The sequence below is a fragment of the Macrobrachium rosenbergii genome, chromosome 5, assembly GCF_040412425.1.
Source record: "Macrobrachium rosenbergii isolate ZJJX-2024 chromosome 5, ASM4041242v1, whole genome shotgun sequence".
NCBI lineage: Eukaryota > Metazoa > Arthropoda > Malacostraca > Decapoda > Palaemonidae > Macrobrachium > Macrobrachium rosenbergii.
In genome coordinates this window covers 33,603,796-33,624,512 of record NC_089745.1, presented here as the reverse complement: position 1 = coordinate 33,624,512, position 20,717 = coordinate 33,603,796, and positions in this window count along the sequence as shown.

The window sequence follows — 20,717 nt, the reverse complement described above, 5'->3', positions numbered from 1 at the left end:
ATAGAAATTCATTTCTCGGTATAATGTGGTTCGGATTCCACAATAAGCTGTAGGTCCCGTTGCTAGGTAACCAATTGGTTCTTAGCCACGAAAATAAGTCTAATCCTTCGGACCAGCCCAAGGAGAGCTGTTAATCAGCTCAGTGGTCTGGTTAAACTAAGATGTACTTAACTTTTCTGAAGCCAACCTGTGTTAGAGGAGGGGGAAACGGCTTAATGTTAAATGCCGAAATATATATATATATATATATATATATATATATATATATATATATATATATATATATATATATATATATATATATATATATATATATATATACACATACATACATACATACATACATACATACATACATACATATATATATATATATATATATATATATATATATATATATATATATATATATATATATATATATATATATATATATATATATATATATATATATATATGAAGAGAAGGAAAGAGAGAGAGTGAGAGAGAGGAGTCACAGCTAACCAACCTATGTTTCTCTTTAATATGAAAAACAGGCGTGTAAACATAAAGCAGTAGCAGATAAGCTTCAGTATAAACAGCGCTCTCAAATATACCCTTGCCATTCAATTTGCATACGTGTGCAGATGACTCTGAGCGCTCGCAGTCACATGCATACTTGTAAAACCTCCCCTGGAATTCAAATACTGTCTACTTTAGTGGCCCCGAAGCTCGTATATTCCGCGAAAATGGCGGGCTTAGTTTTCGAGATATCGTCGACTCCGATGCTTTTCGCTGCGACCCCCGAGTGATACGCGAATTCTTAGTAATTGTTTTCCGTTTTTCATTCCACAGATTATCTCATATTGAATACGAGCATTCTTATGAAAGAGCACCTAAATGGAAAAGGCCGTCATAACGGCCTAGAAAATATGTGTATAATTTTCCCTTTTAAAATATTTTCAACCGGGGATCTGTAACACTGACCTGTGACTTCCTTAAAAAAGAGAGGAAGATTACCAGTTGCAATGGTCGTGGGAACTCGAGTCTCACTTGGACTTCACAGAGCGGTGTGTCCGAGTTCAAGCCCAGCTCATAGCTCGATAGATTTCGCCAACAACCCCATAAAACTAGCTGTGTGAATTATCAGCAGGGCTCTGCTTGGTTCTCTAAAGTTCCTCGTTGGAGGAGTCGGTAGAGTTCTCGGCTGGCACTCTGCTAGGCCCGTGTTCGAGTCTCCGACCGGCCAATGAAGAATTAGATGACTTTATTTCTGGTGATAGAAATTAATTTCTCCGTATAATGTGGGTCGGATTCCACAATAAGCTGTAGGTCCCGTTGCTAGGTAACCAATTGGTTCTTAGCCACGTAAAATAAGTCTAATCCTTCGGGGCAGCCCTCTCTAGGAGAGCTGTTAATCAGCTCCTCAGTGGTCTGGTTAAACTAAGATATACTTAACTTTTCTGCTTGGTGCTCCCTTGTACAGCTTGGGTAGAGATATGTGCATATGCTCGGTCTCTGGGACACTACTCTTGTGTAATAACCTGACCCCTGTCTGTGTCACTTATTAGCAACCTTTAAACCTCTGAATAAGAGAAATAATTATCACAATTACCGTTTACAAACGCAATGCTGTTGCTGTGACTGCAGGCATGAGATTCTTGTCAAAATGCGCCATTTAAAACCATTTAAAAGGTGAGATAAATAGTGAGCTTCACATCAAATGCTGCTATCAATTATTCTGTGCATAAAATGCCGTAAGAAGTCGAGCTCTCATAAAGGAGAACCCTCCTGGAGTAATTTCAGAGGAAGAATGTACCGGATGTTGAGGGATGAATAGTTCCACAAATTGCAGTTTAAAGATTTATCTTCAAAAAGAGTATCTGAATTCATACCACAATATTTGACATGAGGTAGCTAGCCCCACGCACATATATACGGCTGGGGGCTAAAATAAAACAATCCATTTACATCAGCCTGTTATCTAGTCTCTCTATGTTTTAAAAAGCATTCAAGAATTGGGAAAATGCAGCTGCAGTGTATATCCCTGCACCACTCGCTAAGATGCATCTACAAATATATTCAAGACAGCTAGAGAGACCTCTCTTAACCTGGACTTTTCTTTGACCTTGACATTCCACTGCTAAGGTCTTGAAAGTATCATTCCACTTAACGAATAAGCTTAGGTGAAGCTTGAACACCAATGGCCTCTCAGAATATGGAATTTTTAACATACTGAAACAGTCTCTCTCGACAACGTTCACAAAGGGGGAAGTTACGTAATATTCGAAGTCATTCTTCTGGTGACAGAAAGATCGATTTCCAAGACGATAAAACTTTCCTAGCTGAAGGCATTCAAATAGTAGGTATCAATCATCCTAAGAGTGGATTCAATGAGCAAAAAAAAAAAAAGTGTTTTGATCAAGCCTTAGAAATTTGTTTAAAATCTGTTTCACTCTTAAAATCAGATACTAGACATGATTCTTTATGTCACAAGGAATACAATAAACAGATAAACACACACACACACACACACACACACACACACACACACACACACATATATATATATATATATATATATATATATATATATATATATATATATATATATATATATATATATATATATATATATATATATATATATATATATACATACATCCATACATATACACACATATACTATTTTACACCGACAATTTCATTTCTCATGTTTATAAACAAAATTTGCATTTAAAATGAGATTGAACAATAAATCATGTAAATCGTTATCACAACTCACTCGGCGCGAGGCAATAGCAGTTATTATTTAACTCAGAATCACTCTCATATCCTTTCTTACACCACAGACCTGGAGCGCTCCTGTCGTGATTAGGATGGTCCTATTTTTCTCGTCTTCCTAAATCTGTTCAAAGATATATTTACCAAAATTTGATGTGTAAAATAGACATGTAAAATAGCATTGGGGATTGTTGAGGAAGGTGGCGCAGGTGGAGGAATGAGCATAATTAATCTTCTTAAAAATAAATCTCTAAACTGTTACCTGTGAAGCTTTTGATTCCATAACAAAACGGAACTTAATGAATAAGCTCACTGAGGAGTCTTTCATCCGGCAAGCTCTCTCTCCAAAGTTATTCTGAGGTGTCTCCTTTATATAAACCGACGATCGCGTTACCAGAAATAGATGTATCTTAATAACCACAATGACCTCTTATCTCTACGACTTGCTTGCACGTTCTGGCTTCGAGTATCATCACAGGGCTTGACTTCGGGTACGCATTAAATGAAGAAGCTTTCACGCTCCGTTGTAGGATTCGAGCCAATGCACGTGAGGTTCCGACAAAGCCGCTCTAACACGCCACGCTACGAAGAGGGATATGAGTCTGGTTTCGTTCATGCATTATTCATTCATCTGTTGAATGCAGATACATAGTGTCTATGTGGTTTTTGATTTTTTAGCTGAGGTGCACGAACATGAACATTTATCTTTAATGGCCTCTCTATATACGCACAAACATACATATGAAAAACTATATATATATATATATATATATATATATATATATATATATATATATATATATATATATATATATATATGTGTGTGTGTGTGTGTGTGTGTGTGTGTGTGTGTGTGTGTGTGTGTGTGAGTGTGAGTGTTGGTGTGAGTATGTGTGATGGTAATAATAAAAGGTTGCATCAATGATGCTTCAAAAATGGAATAGACCAACGTTGGGTTTAGTCGGAACATGAATGGGATACCATTAGAGCTCGTCGGAACCGTGGAAATATCAGACCTTTTGTCCGTCCATAGTAAACACTACCATTCCTTCAAAGACAACATATGGCCAATTATATGGAGAAATGAAACTCAGTTATTGTACTGTAATGTAATGCAACGATCGACTTGCATAAAAACAATTTTGAATTTAATTCCTCAAGTGAAGGTTCAAGTCATTGTAATACTATTATTTTGCAGTAAGAATAGTAATTTCGACAAAGTTCATTCTACAGTATTTAGTCACATTTCCTGAGAATACAAATCTCAAGTCATTTTGTAATGTGGAAGTACATTAAAAACAAACGTTGCGCAAAGCTAAGGCTTTGCTGAATACATGAAGATCCTGCTCAAACGAAAGAAGAATCAATTTACCATCAAGAAATTCTTTAAAATTCTCTCTAACACGCCACCCAATACGATGAAAGAGTTAAGAAGATAAAAGAGGCAGAGATACAGATAAACAAATAGACACACAGACATAGATAAATAATCAGACCGAAGCTGATAGATGGTCGGCATATTTCGGTAAGAGTCATAACTTCTACTATCGAAAAGAGAGAGGCGAAAGCGCTCGCTTGTATATAATGCATATACAGTATATCATGTTCATGAATATGAGTGTAAACCTCAAACCCCCACACACGCATAAATACGGACACACACACACACACACACATACACACACCAATTCGGCAAGAGCTTTTGTATCGAGGCCTCCCATCAAAGCGGACCATAAATAGGACTGGCCGTCTGGGAGGCATAATGGAGCCGACTAATGTCCTTTGGGAAGCAATACGTCCGGTAAGCACAAAACAGCCACTGGAATACAAACCATAAATACGAGAAGAGTTGCCTTTTCGGAATTACTGAGATTTTTAAGGGACTACGGAGAGCGTCTGAAAATTTTACAAGAAATTCTGATATATATCGCTGGCTCCCGGGCGGTGTGTGAGTGCGCGCGTGCATGCGTGCCCTGGAAAGCGGAGAGAGATATGACTGAAGGCTCTTTTGTTGAACTGTTCCCTAGTGTAAATTGATGGGTGGGATTTTATATCATCATCTTACATAAAGGCGGCTACAATGGCCTTTTTATTTTCTGCCTCTCGTCTGCGTGCGCGCGCGCACGTGCTGGGATCGGGAAGGAGAGAGGGAAGATGTTGTCCTCACTTAAGAATAATTATTTTGGAGATTAATGTTGGCCTCGCTTTCTCCAGTGAAATGAAAGAGGTACCAACATGGAGAGGGAAAAAATCGAAGCCATGATTCCACAGCCCTGCAGAGAGAGGCATTGTGTGTTTTTGTTCCCGCTCTACCCAGTAGGGCGGGGCGGGGCTTTCCTTATGCAATGCTCTTGTAATGCAGCAAAAAAGGAACCCATCTTTAATGATCTGGAAAACATTCCTCTTTCATTTTCTCGATGTCATCTCCTCGAGAAATCATAATTCTGGGAAAACTTGCGTTTTTTGGGGGAAGGTAAATTTCAACCTCACTTCACCACTGTAGCTCGAGAAAATCAATTTAAACTTTCCTCTGAAACGGCCTCCTAAAAGGATTAAGTTTACAGCAGGGGAGGAAAAAAAATCTTATGGGAAAACATACATTGTCCTCTTTCCTGGGAGATAAAAACAAAATCCACTTTTTAAGGAGCGTCTATGATGATGCCTTCTCGAGCCATTTTTCTAAAACTATATTTTATCCTCTCTCTCTCTCTCTCTCTCTCTCTCTCTCTCTCTCTCTCTCTCTCTATTGGTGCACCGCCAAGATTCTCCTTGGGTGGGGTGAATATCTGCTGGGAAGAGACAAGTAGAAGGCTTCATTTGGAGGATTCCTCCTCTCCTCCATCCTCCATCCTCTCTTTTTGCCGTGATGTTTAGGTATGCGTGGCAGATCAGATATGGATATGAAATGAGTACTCAATGGCCGTGGTCACAGTTAAACTAGTTTTCAATTAATTTAATCAAATGACAACAATCTGAATTAACCCAATTCTCTAATGACTTAACCATAATATACTCAGCTATCAATCCCTACAATCGTAACCAACCCAGCTCTGAGTTGTGTTCATCGTAATTACCACACATCAAACTGACCTCATTGTGAAACCAACGTAGTTACCAAATATCTTAATAAACAGTTAATTATAAAACCTTGAATATGGATTAGGGATTGATTTATTTTTCATCCAAAAGAAAAAAACAACTACCGTCCCACTCACTGTAAAAGTCATGGAGAGAGAGAGAGAGAGAGAGAGAGAGAGAGAGAGAGAGAGAGAGAGAGAGAGAGTTGAAAAGTATCCAAGATCCACCCCGCCTATATCATTTACATCAGCGTTTCTCCTACATCACTATTTTCTCATCCGATATTCATACCAACTTTCCGTTAGGAGGAAATAATCGCGGATTAACAAAAAAAGGAATCATAATTTTTCGGAAAGTTTCTATGAAGCGTCATATTTATGTCTGCATAAGACTCTCTTCGATTATGACACCACTGGTTTTGTTTGTAGATCTGGGTTTTTGATACGTGTAATCTTCCGAGGTTTTTACAAGAAAACCGTCGCAATTCAAAATGGACGGTATTGCTGCTGCTACTGCTACTAGTAAATATAATGATGAAATTATATAATGCAGCAAATAATGAAATCCCAAATAATTTTCATGTCCGATTATATCAAAATTTATACAAAGCTCTCGAGAGCCAGCTTAACTTTCATTAACAATATCCTGATGGTGAGAGCGGCGCGTGCTCTCTGAAGCTCTTTGTATAGATGCTAACTTTGTACTTTATTTCGCTTTTCATACTAAATAATAATTATAAAAAAGCAAGAATTGTAAATTTCTACCTGACACTGGGAACAAACGCAGGACTCTCGAGTGATAGGCAAAGACGCTACCAAATCATCCGCAAAACAAACAAGTAAAAAGTTCGCCGAAGTTTCTTCGGCGCAATCGTATAATCAAGGCCACCGAAAATAGATCTATTTTTCGGTGGTCTCGGTATAATGCTGTATGAGCCACGGCCCATGAAACTTTAACCACGGGCGGGTGTGGTGGCCTGTCCTATATCGTTGCCAGATGCACAATTATGGCTAACTTTAACCTTAAATAAAATAAAAACTATTGAGGATAGAGTGCTGAAATTTGGTTTCTTTGATGACTGGAGGGTGGATGAGCAACACACCAATTTGCAGTCCTCTAGCCTAAGTAGTTTTTCAGATCTGAGGGTGGAGAGAAAAAAGTGCGGACAGAATAGTGTGGACGGACAGACGAAGTCGGCACAATAGTTTTCTTTTACAGAAAACTAAAATCTGTTCCTATTTCAAAAGTAACTGATTTATATTGCGTACGTATTGATTTCAAACAAGAATAATGATAGCAATCATCACTATCATCATTTCGAAGACGACCATAAGTACCTTGACAGGAGGACGCAAAACGCCATCATTGTTATGACTGCTGCAATTTCCGCATCTGAATCAGGAGGAGCACCAAGGCAATCATTGCATTGCAACAGCCACCCGTAAGACCATTTCATCACGGATACTACAAGACAACTGCATTAACACATCCCATTAAGTCCGATGGCTGTAAGAACTGCACCAGCCAAACCCTGAACTCTTATCATACATTTTGAATGAATGATAATCATGGGTCTGGAACATTACTGGGTAAATATGAACAGATTCAATTAAGCCCTGCCATTAGGGCAACACGCATGCAATGAAAGGTCTGGAAGATGTGCCCCTCTGGCAAGTTCCAACTCTTCTACTGTCTGGAAGATGTAGGTGAGTTCTACCTCACCTACTGGAAAATGTAGGCGAGTTCACCCTTTCAAAGAGATTTAAGGTCGATAAATTCTGTCAACTCGACCGCTAAGAAAGTGTAAGGAGAAGCTCTACTAGGTCATATTCTGGAAGGTGGAAGAGGTGAGCGATTCCTACATTAACTTTTTTTGAAATTGTCATATATATATATATATATATATATATATATATATATATATATATATATATATATATATATATATATATATATATATATATATATATATATATATATATATATATATATATATATATATATATACATACGTGTGTGTCTGTGTGTGTGTAAATAGAGGTTGTGGGGTGGGATTTTTTGTGGGCTTGTGCATATGTACAGAACGTATATATGTTACCTTGTTTAAATTGCATAGTGACATTCATTTAAGAGTCGAGAGTTTATTATCTACATCGTAACATTAATTCATAAGACCCATGTTTATTGCCTACATAATAACGTTCATTTCTAATCCTGAAGTTTATGGTCTGCAGAGTAAAATTCATTTTAAAGCCCTTAGTTTATTACCTTCGCAGTACCATTCATTTCAAAGCCCCCAAGTAAATGACCTATTTAATAACATTCATTAACGCACAGAATTGTAAATCTTGTCCCATCACTGTACGTCATAAAGAACTCGCAAAAAAACACCTCTGCTAAAATATGGGAAGTTCGTAAAATGCCTGTTAGAGTGCAACCATCACCTACAGTATATCTTTCCGAAAGCAGAATAGATAGAATTCACGAGATGCCTACACCACATTAGTTTGAAATAGTCGAATTTAGCCAACGCTTACGTGTTCCTGAAAGTTGGGTACATTTATGTCATTCAACACCTACGTCTTCCAGAAATAATCATGAATAGAAATCACTGGACACTTATTTATAAACACATTCCAGAAAGTACATCAGGTTGAATTCATCTCATCCAGAAAATGAAGCTGGAAGAATTCATACACACACAACCACACACACACACACATATATATGTTATGTGTGTGTGCATTCTAGCTGGTAGAATTCACACACACATATATGTGTGTGTGTGTGAATTCTGCCAGCTTCATTTTCTGGATAATGTCGACACTGAGATGAATTCAACCTGATGTACTTTCTGGAATGTGTAAATAAGTGTCCGGTGATTTCTATTCATGATTATTTCTGGAAGACGTAGGTGTTGAATGACATAAATGTACCCAACTTTCAGGAACACGTAAGCGTTGGCTCAATTCGACTATTTCAAACTAATGTGGTGTAGGCATCGCGTTATTCTATCTATTCTGCTTTCGGAAAGATATACTGTAGGTGATGGTTGCACTCTAACAGGCATTTTACGAACTTCCCCTATTTTAGCAGAGGTGTTTTTTTGCGAATTCTTTTTGACGTGCACTGATGGGACAAGATTTACAATCCTCTGCGTTAATGAATGTTATTAAATAGGTCATTTATCCGGGGCTTTGAAATGAATGGTACTGCGAAGGAAATAAACTAAGGGCTTTGAAATGAATTTTACTCTGCAGGCCATAAACTTCAGGATTAGAAATGAACGTTATTATGTAGGCAATAAACATGGGTCTTATGAATTAATGTTACGATGTAGATAATAAACTCTCGGCTCTTAAGTGAATGTTACAGTGCAATTTAAACAAGGTAACATATATACGTACTATACATATGCACAAGTCTACAAAAATCCCACCCTTCAACCTATTTACACAGACACACACACACACACACACACATATATATATATATATATATATATATATATATATATATATATATATATATATATATATATATATATATATATATATATATATATATATATATATATATATATATATATTTATATAAAATCATCCTTTCTGACCACGGCTCGAAGCGTAGCGACTGAAGTTGAATGACATTCTTTTGTTATTAAACCGGCAGAATCAAAGCCGCTTTACAAACTCCAAATAATGTTCCCCAACAACAATGGAAATATTCTCAACAATATACATATACACTTATTTTCTCTATGCCACACTCCTCCCGTTAAATTTGTTTGTTTTTTAACTCCATACATGCATACTTTCCCTTTTTTCTTCCCTAACAAGCAGGGAAGAGGGAAATTCTCTATTTTTGATCCAACATATAACCTGCGTTCTTACCACCCCAACACATTTAAGATTAAAAACTAATTCTCCTAATTCTGCCTTAATTCTGGATTCTCTTTACTCTTCACTCATAATTCTTCTCAACGTTTTCCATTACTTTTCGTGTAACTTACTCTTCTGGTTGTTCGCTAGTCACATGAGAAAACAAGTAAAAAACGCGCCGAAGGAACTTCGGCGCAATTTTCTGTACAGCCGCTACAGCGTATAATGAAAACCACCGTAAATAGATCTGCCTTTCGGTGGCCTCGGTATAATGCTGTATGAGCAGCGGTCCATGAAACTTTAACCACGGCCAGGTGGTTGCCTGGCCTATAGCGTTGCCAGACTCACGATCATGGCTAACTTTAGCCTTAAATAAAATCTAAACTACTATATGAGGCTAGAGGACTGCATTTTGGTATGTTTGATGATTGGAGGGTGGATGATCAACATACCAATTTGCAGCCCTATAGCCTCAGTTGCTTTTAAGATCTGAGGGCGGACAGAAAAAGTGCGGACAGACAGACAAAGCCGGCACAATAGTTTCCTTTTACAGAAAATTAAAACTGCGACAGTTTTATAGCTTTTCCTAATATGTTATCACATGAACCTGTTTGATTACTTCCGCATTGGTTCACAAGCATAAAAAATAAGTTACCAAACATTCAAGTACACCAGATGTTTCCCAATACTATGCACAAATTATTCTTCGAAGGATAAGTTTTATCATATCTCGGTATACTAACGAGGCCGCGACCACCTTGGTGTGATTCATGTGTGGGTTACCTCTTTTTTTCCTCTTTCGGGGGGATTTTCTGTATTATTATTATTATTATTCTCTGATCCGGTTATATTTATGTTTTCTCATTCATCTAACTGATGTGTGTAAGCTTTCACTGTGTTATATTCATATAATTTCTTTCCTTTGTGAACATTATTGAAGCGATTTTCAGCACTGATTGATTTCTTGTTTCTCGTAATATTTACCAAGCGATCTCGAGATTCCATCAATATTCGTAAGATCATTTCCATCTTTTTGTGCAGTATACATATACCATAGGTAAGATCACTGATGTGAGTACTCAGATTTCTCATAAGCGATCAGCTTTATTTAGACATTTAGTTAAGCCTCTTGGAATGAAAGGTATTGTGAGCGCAGGAAGGGAAGCATTAGAATGGCCTTGGAAATGCCGATGATACATCTGAATGTCTGGGAACTTACTGGCCATGCTTGTGAATGAAACAGGAAGGGATACCATTTCAGGGAGTTTTGTACGGCACCATTAATGAGGCATAAAAGGAAAAGCTACATAACTGTTGCAAAATGGTTCCCATATTAGGCTAGCAAATAACCAGAGGACTTCGGTAAAGGAAAAGTAATAAAAAATGCTGAAAAGCCTTTTGCGAGAAGAGTAAAAGAGAACCGACGATTAAAAATAAATAAGAAGAGTCAGTGTTGCCTTAATTGTTGCGACAACATTACTTAAGCTGCATTAAGGAATTGTTGTTAAGGTACAATAGACGGGCCTTAGAATATGATCAAGTTTTTATCTTCCTTTGTCATTTAGCATAAACCTTCAAACACTAAAAGAATTTATACATCCACCGTTCTCGTAATCGAATGAAGTTCCGTTTATATTTTTATTTTCCTGTAATCCTTCGTCACCTTTAGCCTGCAAAAATTCCTAACTACATCAACTAATTATCATTATTATTATTATTATTATTATTATTATTATTATTATTATTATTATTATTATTATTATTCCACGTAAACAAATATTCATTTGGAATAAGACTAAAAGGCCATTAACTATCGAAATAAAATATAAAAGAAACAGAAAGCAGAGAGAAATATACATACATAAATACACATATATTAAAATATATATATAAATGTGTATACATACATAATATATATACATACATATATATGTATGTATATATATGTATGCATATATATATATACACATATATGTATAAAATATATATATATAAATATGTATATATATATATATATATATATATATATATATATATATATATATATAACATCACATACACAATTGTTCTGTGCATTAGTATATTCAAACTGGATGGTATATGTTTTTATTCAAAAAGTATAAACAGTCCACATTATCAAGTATCCGTATGAGCAAACGCATAGTCCGGCTGTATTTATATCTGTGTGCTGGGTATTTTAATCCTATAATCAGCTCTTCCTGTGTGACCTCCATATATCCCTGTTCCATGTCCGTTTTCCGTGTTCTCTTGCGTTTTTCTTCGTTTCCCTTGCTACTGTATATATTTTTCTATATATATATCGTGTTGTTGGCGCATTCTCTATATGTTTTGTTGGTAGAATAGACTGGGAAAATATGATTTTCTGTATCTAGATTGTAGAGAACGCCTTTCATAACTTGCGCCAACAACACGATGGCAGGGAACACCGGAAACGGCTAAGACAGCATATCTATCATATACTCCACAGTAGCAAGGAAACGAAGAAAAACGCAAGAGAACGCACGGAAAACGGACATCTGGAACCATCAGAGAAAGACCAAGGTCAAGAGAGGGTGGAGGTCACACAGGAAGAGCTATTATATTAAAAGTACCCAGCACACAGATATAAATACAGCCGGATATGCGTTTGCTCATTATAATTATACTTGATAATGTGGACTGTTTGTCCAAGAAAGCTTGTAACCTCCATTAAATACCATCCAGTTTGAAAAAAATATATATATATATATATATATATAAATAAATATAATTATCACCACCCGAAAAAGAAATAAATCATAAAGTTCCCCGTGAACATAAAGGAAGGAAGGGAGATTCATCGACTGGCGTGTCTCACCATATAATGTAAATGGATTCCTTCATCCCCACAGAGCAGTGAATCCTCCGTTATAAAACACAATAACGACCCCGCACCAGTGCCCATCCCACCCCCTCCCCCCACCTACCCCCATTTACTAACGATACATTCCCTTCAACGGATAAATCCAGTATTCATTAGTAGCCCCAGCGCGTCGTTACGGACTCCAGTTCGGAGATGAACATAAAATGAGGATTATTAAAAGCCATTCCTACTCGCCGAATGATGACGGGATGCCAGGCGGTCCACACGGGGCGGAGGCGAATGTTATCGTGGCTTTCAAATGGAAAACGGAAAGGTATGAATGCTTGTCACGGTGTTGATATTAACATATTACTACTACTGCCACCACTAACACTTATAATAACAAAATCCACAATCGCTTCGCTGTGCTATGTGAAATAATGTGAAACTTAACTCTGCGTTTTATTGCACCTGGCATACGGAATAAACTACAAAAATATGAATAATACTCGGAATAAAACTACAGACATAATACATGTCAAATCCATATCGTATGAGCATACACAAAGTCTCGCCTCATACCAAAATTTAAATGTCTCTAAGTGTTTTTTCTAGAATTGCCTCACATCTTTATATAACCTCGCCTTCAAATTGAAATTCCAGCGAAGCATCGTAATGTAAGTATACAGTACTACGGAATGAGAGTAGTAGGGCATTGTGAACCGTCAAATATTATTTTTACCGTACTCTTTATTTTTATGCACGAAGTTCATTGTCGTGATACCGACACCCACTTATAAGCCCAAAGTTTATAACCAATATAGAAACACTTATTTATCAGACCAAAGTTTATTTACTTGGTAGTAAGTTTTATTTATAGTTCCAAAGTTTATTGATAATAATTTTAATTTCTATGCCCAAAAATTAATACCTTCAGAAGAATATTCATGTCTCAGCCCAAAGTTTACCAAAATAATAGTAACATCACTTTCTAAAGCTAAAGGTTGTAATGTTCATAGTAACTTTCATCCTTAAAAAAGTTTACTATAGTAACACTAATTTTTGAGCCCAAACATCAGTATGTTCGCAGTAATATTAAATGTTAAGACCATAGTTTAAGTTCATGGTAACCCTCATTTGTAAGGCCAAAGTTTACTACTTTTACAGCAATATTAATTTATAAGACCATAGTTTTCTTAATGTCATACTAGTATTCATTTCTAAGCCTAACTAGTGACATTCATTTAAAAGCTCCAAGTTTTTCACCCACATAGTAATATCTATTTCTTTATCAAAAGTTTACTGCCTACAAATTAAAATTCATTCCAAATAATCCCAAGGGATATTACTACATGATTCCATTAACATCTAACATAGTTTATTACCTGCATAACAGCATTCATTTAAAAGCTCAAAGTTTACTGGTTAAAGAATAACATTAATTTCTATGACAAAGTTAATTACTTAAATGCTCTCATTCATTTTAAGTCCAGAATGAACATACACAAAAAAATTTAACTATAAGAGGAAAGCCAGTTTACTACATAATCACATTTATTTATAAGCCTAATCAAAAGCCCATAGTTTATTACCTCAATAGTATCATGTATTTCTAAGCCCCAAGTTAATAGCCGCATAACATTAATTTCTAAGCCAATGTTAATCCCATAAAGTAACACTTACTTAAAAACCCAGTGCTTATTATTACCTACAAAACATTCATTTCAAAGTCTTATGTTTATGATCTACATAGTTAGGTTCATTCAAGGGCCCAAAAGTTTATCAACTTCATAGTAACATTAATTTCAAAATACAAAACTATAATTTGCACTGCAACATTCACCAAGAGGCAAAACGTTTCATGCAAACATTGAAATATCACACAGCACTGAAGGAATGATGTTATCTTTACGACACGCGTGAAGCCCACTGGGGTTAGTGCATAATGTAAGAGCGCTCTTTTGAGAAGTACTGTGCATATTTACCCGAGCCCCGTTCTTTTGCAAAAAGTACATGATCCTTTTTCGAGCCTTTTTCACATATATATTTTTCTTCACGATTCCTTGCTATGTATTACTAACCGGTAGAGGAAGTGTATCGAGGCAAACTGTATATGGTGTACGTGTGTGTGTATATATGTATATACTTATACACACACGCACACACATATTTATGTATGTATGTATGTATGTGTGTGTGTGCGTGCGCGTGCATGAATGCCTGGAGATCTTTTCCTCTTTTACTCAAGCTGCTAATGTTGATGTAGCCTCAGTACATTGCCAAGTCTTCAAGGAGGAATAAACACAATGTTCATTCATTTCTAAGCCGAAAGCCGTTTCAGCCATCCAACTATGGTCTTCTTCAGGGCTACTCTAGATTCACAATGGAACTTATTCTAATACTGTATATTACAGAATACAGAGATTCATTGTTGAAGCACAAGAACTGAAAATGAAAGTTTAGGCACTTAAAACTTTAACCCAAACTTTATAGTTCATTAAAATGATTAACAAATTGCTCAGGCAAGGACACCTCTGCATGAACACCAAAAAGTCCTCAGCCACCCTACATCCAACACAACTTACACTAAAAGGCTTCCAAGTTTCCTCCGAAAGTAAGCTGGTCCCAGACTCCCTGGATCCCCCAAGGACGACAATGTTCCCCATCAAGATATATTCAGCACAAAGAAAGAGGAAAGTACGTTACGCGCGCTCTAGTGATTTCAGGTAACATGCATGCATAATATATATATATACATATGTATACATGTATGTGTATATTTATATGTATATACACATATATAAATAATAGATATATGTATGTGTATATATATATATATATATATATATATATATATATATATATATATATATATATATATATATATATATATATATATATATATATATATATATATATATATATATATATAAATATATATATATATATATATATATATATATAATATATATTATATGTATATATATATAATATATATATGTATATATATATATATATATATATATATATATATATATATATATATATATATATATGAATTTTTGTCACATACACAGAAACATTTTTCATATCCACAAACATTGAGCTACAAATATAGTTTAATATCGAATTTACTCAACCTGAGAATGAACACCGAAGAGGAATTTATAAGTGATAAAAGCGATCCGTCACCGAGTGGACTCGAACCACCGAATGGCTGAGGAACGACGACTTTCCCAAACTATTCAGTTGTTCGAGTACAACGAGTCCAAAGGAAAGGACTTTGAGAGTAGGAAGGTTGAAAGGTGTAACAGGAGGAAAACCTCGCAGTTGCACTGTGAAATAATTGTTAGTAGAGGGTGGACAGCAAGATGGAAGAGAGATAATATGAATGGAGGTACAGTAAGAGTACATCTAGTGAGGGATAGCTTTTCACTAGTAAATTCCCCTCAAATGTTTATTCCGAGATTGAATGAATTTTATATTAAATGATATTTGTATCTTGATGTGTGTGGTGATATATATATATATATATATATATATATATATATATATATATATATATATATATATATATATATATATATACTATATATACATATACATATATATATATTATATGTATAAATACAGTACTGTATACACAAATATATACAGGCATCTATCTACTTATCTATCTATCTATATACATACGTATATATATATATATATATATATATATATATATATATATATATATATATATATATATATATATATATACATATATACTGTATATATATTAAATCTCCAAAATATGGCGATTTTCTTTAGAACGGGAAATTGAGGGTGTGAGGTTGTTGGGCTCACGCCCTGCCTCATAGATGAGCGGTCACTCATCCAAGTGCTGATTATACATATGTAAATACACTTACACACATATATGTGTATATATATTGCACATACAAATTATTACTGTATATATATAAATAAATATCCTGACACATTTTTCATAACCTATAAGTGAAGACAATGAATAAAGCACAGAAAAAAGGAGTAAAACGGCAAAGATAAAGAAATACTGCAGCAAAAAGCGAAGTACGAAGAATACCAATTCATCATCATTTTCTGTACAGGGCGTTCTCTAGGGACTCCACCTTTAGTTCCCCTTACAGAGACAACGGAAAAAGGCCCCGGGATCGTCGTTTATAAGTTACGTTGACGAATCACACATACAAAAAATAAGGAAAAAATTATAAACTAGGTTGTCAGAAGAAGTAAAATATGAATAGCCAAAAATACCAAAAAGTCTGGGAGAAATACTGCAATGTAAAAGTGACTCAGAGTCTTTGAATGGTTCTCATTTCTTTACACGGCTATAAATTTCTTTATGATCCGCTTACTACTAATGGAACTGGAACTGGAACCGACAAAGTAGAACCGGAGGGATGCAGTGGTGTGGGTTCACTTGACCGAAGAGCTTATGGGTCTCGTAACAAGATAAAGGGAGGTCTTTAGCAAACGTTCAGTGGGAGGAAATAATAAAGGCACTGAAAGTGCCGCGTAGCAGAAGAAGCTGAACATAAATTTGCACTTTTCATTCACATGGGTGACATTTTCATCTTGTTAGTATTGCGTCAGAATGACTGAGCGGAGCAGTTGGAGCCAATGTGCATGAAGCGCCTGACTTCTTCACAAGCTGCACTTTCTGTCCTGCAACTGTAACTGCTTTCTGAGATGCTGGATCTCCCTTACAGTTTCAGCGCGATTGCTGCTGATATACCGAGAGATCTGAACTTTTAGTGGGTCATTTAAAAAAATAAACGCCCTCATCCTACTGATTCTGAATACCGCGGTATCACCCGGTGAATCAGTTGAAACACTATTCAAACGTGATTATACCAGAGGAATAGTCCAGAACTTGTTTTTCATCTCCTCAGCTCAATCCCTAGTCGGGTCGCTGTTTTCTTTGAGCCTCCTCCGGCTGTTTCTGTCTTGAACGGCACATTCAATAGTTGGTTTTGGCATGTTTTTTTTTTTTTTTTGCGGACGGGTGCCCTTCCTGACTCCAACCCTCCTTATTTATCCGGGCTTGGGACCGGAACGTTTTCTCACTTTGAAATTTGACAAATCAGGGAACCTAAACTGATAGATTTTGGACAAGACCCACTTTAGCCTTTTGTCTAGGAGCCCTTCAAACGACCTTCCAGCAACTCAGAGATATAGGAGATATAGGTCACTATTTTCAGAGAGAGAGAGAGAGAGAGAGAGAGAGAGAGAGAGAGAGAGAGAGAGAGAGAGAGAGAGAGAGATATTTGACAATTAATGCACATAGGATTTAAAAAATTCAGAGAGTCATTTTAGTTCTAAGTACGAAGCACCTGCACTCAGTCAACAATCCATACCCTTCTGACCAGACGTTCTAAGAAGGATTACATTGCAGAACTCGAAAGGCTTATCAGGTCCAGAGACTCAAGACTGGATGCAGCACCGACACTAATGTTGATTAACAACTCGAGACACTCACCAACAAAGCAGTATAAAGCGACGCGAAACAACGTTCCTATGAACTGATATTTTAAACAGCCTACTTTGTGAAAAACACAGACAGTCTCGTACAGGCACAGCAAAAACCTGCACACGATCATTCTGTTGCGAGAGCTTAGAAACTTTTCACCCCCCGTGAGAAAAACTTCCAACCACATGGACTCAATACCTACTAATGTTGGCCATATCAATCCTATTAACACCAATTCCTTAGCGATTTCGAGTTATGAAATGAATATCTTTTCTTTCGGCGCAACAACAAAAATAAATAAATAAATAAACAGAGAAAAATTGACTTGAGATATGCAGATCGCTTCCTTATCTTTCTTTTTTAAAATCTTTAGCTGAAAACCCTTATAGACAAAGTTAACAGACTACAAACCCAAAAGGGCTCTAGAGGGAAATCAGCTTGCAAAGAGAAACAAGTTATAGGAAAAGGTGATAAATAAATAAATATGAAGAAACGTAAAATAAAACCGATACACCTGAATTCAGGAAACGTCAACAGAAAACAAGAATGAATTTGTCCTCGCTTAAATATTTGAAGGTCAGGAGATTCCACAACTGCACTAGGCAAGCTATTCCACATTTCGGTTGTAGCTAAGATAAAAGTCCTAGAAAACTGAGTAGTATTAAACCTGATGCTAGAAAACGACACAACATTGGCAGCAGAAGCCTGCTTCGTGTTGCCAGGAAAAACAGCTGGGTCAGGTTAAAGAAGAGTGCAGAGGATGTTTGTCGTTGTAGTAAGTTTTATGCAACAAACTTAATGAATTCATTTCACGTCAACGTCACGAGTTGGCAAAATAAACTTGACTGAAGATATAACTCTATTCAAGGGTTTGAGATGAGATTCAGCACCGGAACATCACACTGGAGAACAGTACTCCAAACAAGGAAGAAGAAAAGACTTGAGACAGATACAGCTTCATCCCGAAACATTCTAAAACATTTCTTCAAGATACAAACTTTTTGAGAAACAGAGGAAGCAATATTATGTTTGTGCTTCTAAAAAGCCAGTTTCTTATCAAAAGTTACACCTAAACTCTTAAAAGAATCACTGACGTTTAAAACTGTAAATCAAGAAGCAAGGGCAAAAGTGTTCTGGATCGACTATCATACTTAAGAGTTTTAGAAGAGTTAAGCTTTATAACCCGAAGCCTACTCCACACGTGCCAGATGCTTACTTATACCTGGGAAAATAAATGACATAATCTTTGACAAACACTGACTACTCTTTATACTTCTCATATCTATTTTATTTCTACCATAACGTTTTACCAGTTGCCCTCTTCTTTTACTGCTAAAATGACAGGTTCTAAATATAAGTTTCTTACTGGACAATCCATTCTTCTTGGCTTGACCACACGAAACAATAGCATTTTCTGAATATTGTATGTTCTGATACTTTTCGACTGAGGGCAAACTGATACAAGCTACTCTATTTGTTATCATGAGTTGAATCTTACCTTTGAATGTGAAATTTCCAATCTTGTTGTTTATTACTGCTATCATAAATACACTTGGGCTTAGCTGTAAATATGAAATTATTCTGAGTGTTAATAATTCATTGGGGTTTAGAAATTATACGTTTATCTGATATGACCTTGGTGAACCTTGATCTCTACTATTTCTGCATAACTGTATTTGGGTTTGGTATCATTTTAATTTAGACTGATTTTTTTTACAAGCAAAGGACGTTCCCTTTGACTTATTGTGGTACTGAATAAACTGTTTAACGTCACCATCATAAACTGCGAGAGCTTTGATTAGACATCCGTCTCCTTAGTACTATATGTAGCCTAAAATAGAAGTAAATTGTTGAACTGTTAGAAGAAAAACCAATCTGACGTAATCAATGTTGTATTTAAGAGCTTTTGGAGGTGCTGATAATCAGAATTATATAAAAAGGCCTTCTACACATCGCTGGCTACCAGTACATGATGATAATTCAGGTCAGTCAATACCCATCTTCTCGATCACTTAAAATGTATAAAGCGGAATACATAATAACTGCAAGAGGTGCTTATATTATGAAAACATTCCCAAAAGCTTCCGTCCTGAAAAACAAAGGCAAGCGAGATGAAACCCAGTTCGCGCACAAATAAATCAGCTGAAACATCGCTACAAGGTCTCACCCAGGCGCTCCCGGATGTCGTCATCATCCTCAGCACGTTATTAGCAGGAAGGGACGGGTGGGGAGGGGAGGGAGCCTTTTCCATAATCCCTGTTCTTGTCTTCCATTTAATTTTTGGTCTCCGTTTTAGTTTATTACTGAACCGCTGCGATGATCACCGCTCCAACTGCCTCTGCTGCTTCTAGAATTCCCTCTCGGTGGAGAGAGAAAAAAATACTTCAGCAAAATACATCCCGGAGGAAGAATGAATTTTCCTTCAAGAACACCTTCAAGCACATCTTTAAGGCCATTCCTTGGATACCTGGAATATTCTAATGTCATCAGTTTCATAAGTTCCGAGTATTCAAGGAATGTATACTTATTTTTTTCAACCTTTTCTCGAAAATGCTCGTGAATGTCGGGACAAGATGTGTTTCTTCATTCCCTGCAAATACTTCCAGAATGCCAGTGAGCTTTCTTCCTGGTTTCAAAGTGCTTCCGAGATACCTGT